Source organism: Triticum dicoccoides, chromosome 3A (assembly GCF_002162155.2).
Source record: "Triticum dicoccoides isolate Atlit2015 ecotype Zavitan chromosome 3A, WEW_v2.0, whole genome shotgun sequence".
NCBI classification, from domain to species: domain Eukaryota; kingdom Viridiplantae; phylum Streptophyta; class Magnoliopsida; order Poales; family Poaceae; genus Triticum; species Triticum dicoccoides.
This window is the reverse complement of record NC_041384.1, coordinates 89167295-89170426: the sequence shown is the minus strand read 5'-3', so window position 1 is coordinate 89170426 and position 3132 is coordinate 89167295.

Below are 3132 nucleotides of genomic sequence, written 5' to 3'. Positions count from 1 at the left end.
TCCCTTCCCCCTATAAATAGAGGGGTGAGGGGAGGGCAGCCGTACCACCCTCCAAGGCGCAGCCCTCCCCTCCCCAACACCTCTCCTCCTCCGTTGTGTGCTTGGCGAAGCCCTGTCGGAGTACTGCCTCTCCACCATCACCACGCCGTCGTGCTGCCGGTGGAGCTGTCTTCCTCAACCTCTCCTTCCCCCTTGCTGGATCAAGAAGGAGGAGACGTCTCCCGTCCCGTACGTGTGTTGAACGCGGAGGTGCTGTCCGTTCAGCACTTGGTCATCGTTGATTCGAATCACGTCGAGTACGACTACATCATCACCTTGCAAGCTTCCGCACGCGATCTACAAGTGGTATGTATATGCTAACTCTCTCCCTTGACTCGTTGCTTAGATGAACTCATAGATGGATCTTGGTGAAACCGTAGGAAAATTTTTAATTTTCTGCAACGTTCCCCAACAGTGATCCCAACAGCGGTTGAGCCGAACACCAGCCTCGTACTCTGCAAGACTCGTGACTCCACGGAGCCGGATTCTTCTCCGGGCTCCGAACCCTCCGCGCCCCTGCCGATCGAATCCGATTGGGCGCCGATCATGGAGTTCACGACTGCGGACGTCTTTCAGCACTCGCCTTTTGGCAATATCCTGAAGTCATTGAAGTCTCTCTCTTTATCAGGAGAGCCCTGGACGGACTACGGTCAGCAAGGTTGGGGTACGGACGATGAAGAAATTCAAAACCCACCCACCACCCACTTTGTAGCCACTGTCGACGACTTAACCGATATGCTCGACTTCGACTCCGAAGACATCAACGATATGGACGCCGATGAAGGAGATGATGAAGAACCAGCGCCTACCAGGCCCTGGAAAGCCACCTCGTCATATGACATATACATGGTGGACACCCCAAAAGAGGGAGAGGGCGATGGAACAGCGGAGGATGACCCCTCCAAGAAACAGCCCAAGCGCCGGCGTCAGCGGCGCCGCTCAAAATCCCGCCAACACAAAAACGGTGATTCCAGCACAGGAGATAATAATACTCCAGAGAGTGCTGAAGAAAACCCCCTCCAGCAAGGTTTAGCACAGGAGGATCGAGAAACCAGCCCTCATGAGAGAGCGGCAGACAGAGAGGTCGAGGACGATAATTATATGCCTCCCTCCGAAGGCGAGGCAAGCCTCGACGATGATGAATTCATCATGCCAGAGGATCCCGTTGAGCAAAAGCGTTTCCAATGCATGCTTATGGCCACGGCAAGAAGCCTCAAGAAAAAAACAACAATAGCTCCGAGCTGATCAAGATTTGCTGGTTGACAGATGGACCGAAGTCCTTGCGGCCGAAGAGCATAAACTCGAACGCCCCTCCAAGAGTTACCCAAAGCGCAGGTTGCTACCCCAATTAGAGGAGGAAGCACTTGATGCGGCCGAACGGCCACCTTGTGGCCACGACAGAGAGGCCTCCCAGCCCTCCACTCAAGCCGCACCCCGTACCAAGGCACGAGAATATGCGCCGGACTTACGAGACATGTTGGAGGACAAGGCAAGGCAAACACGATCGATCTACGGATCGCGTGGGCACCCCACGGCTCGAGACGGTAACCGTCACGCCGGCCACAAATTCGGCAGGGCCAAACACAATAGACAAAACTCATTGGAGCTACGTCATGATATCGCCCAGTACAGAGGCGCCGCACACCCACTGTGCTTTACAGACGAAATAATGGATCATCAAATCCCCGAGGGTTTCAAACCCGTAAACATCGAATCATATGATGGCACAACAGACCCTGCGGTATGGATCGAGGATTATCTCCTTCATATCCACATGGCCCGCAGCGACGATTTTCACGCCATTAAAGGACCAGCTCGGCATTGGCTCAACAATTTGCCAACAGGATCAATCAGTTGTTGGGAGGACCTGGAAGCCGCTTTCCTCTACAATTTCCAGGGCACTTATGTGCGACCCCCAAACACCGATGACCTAAGTCACGTAATTCAGCAGCCAGAAGAATCGGCCAGGCAATTCTAGACACGGTTCCTAACAAAGAAAATTCAAATAGTCGACTATCCGGACACTGAGGCCCTAGCAGCCTTCAAGCACAATATCCGTGACGAGTGGCTGGCCCGGCACCTTGGACAGGAAAAGCCAAAATCTATGGCAGCACTCACGACACTCATGACCCGCTTTTGCGCGAGAGAAGATGATGACCCACAAATATAGGGGATCTATCGTAGTCCTTTCGATAAGTAAGAGTGTCGAACCCAACGAGGAGCAGAAGGAAATGATAAGCGGTTTTCAGCAAGGTATTCTCTGCAAGTTCTGAAATGAGTGGTAAGAGATAGTTATGTGATAAGGTAAACTGTAACGAGCAACAAGTAACAAAAGTAAATAAGGTGCAGCAAGGTGGCCCAATCCTTTTTGTAGCAAAGGACAAGCCGGACAAATTCTTATATAAGGAAAAGAGCTCCTGAGGACACATGGGAATATCGTCAAGCTAGTTTTCATCACGCTCATATGATTCGCGTTCGGTACTTTGATAATTTGATATGTGGGTGGACCGGTGCTTGGGTGCTGTTCTTACTTGAACAAGCATCCCACTTATGATTAACCTCTATTGCAAGCATCCGCAACTACAACAAAAGTATTAAGGTAAACCTAACCATAGCATGAAACATATGGATCCAAATCAGCCCCTTACGAAGCAACGCATAAACTAGGGTTTAAGCTTCTGTCACTCTAGCAACCCATCATCTACTTATTACTTCCCAATGCCTTCCTCTAGGCCCAAATAATGGTGAAGTGTTATGTAGTCGACGTTCACATAACACCACTAGAGGTTAGACAACATACATCTCATCAAAATATCGAACGAATACCAAATTCACATGACTACTAATAGCAAGACTTCTCCCGTGTCCTCAGGAACAAACGTAACTACTCACAAAGCATATTCATGTTCATAATCAGAGGGGTAATAGTATGCATAAAGGATCTGAACATATGATCTTCCACCAAGTAAACCAACTAGCATCAACTACAAGGAGTAATCAACACTACTAGCAACCTACTAGCACCAATCCCGGACTTAGAGACAAGAATTGGATACAAGAGATGAACTAGGTTTTGGAGATGAGATGGTGCTG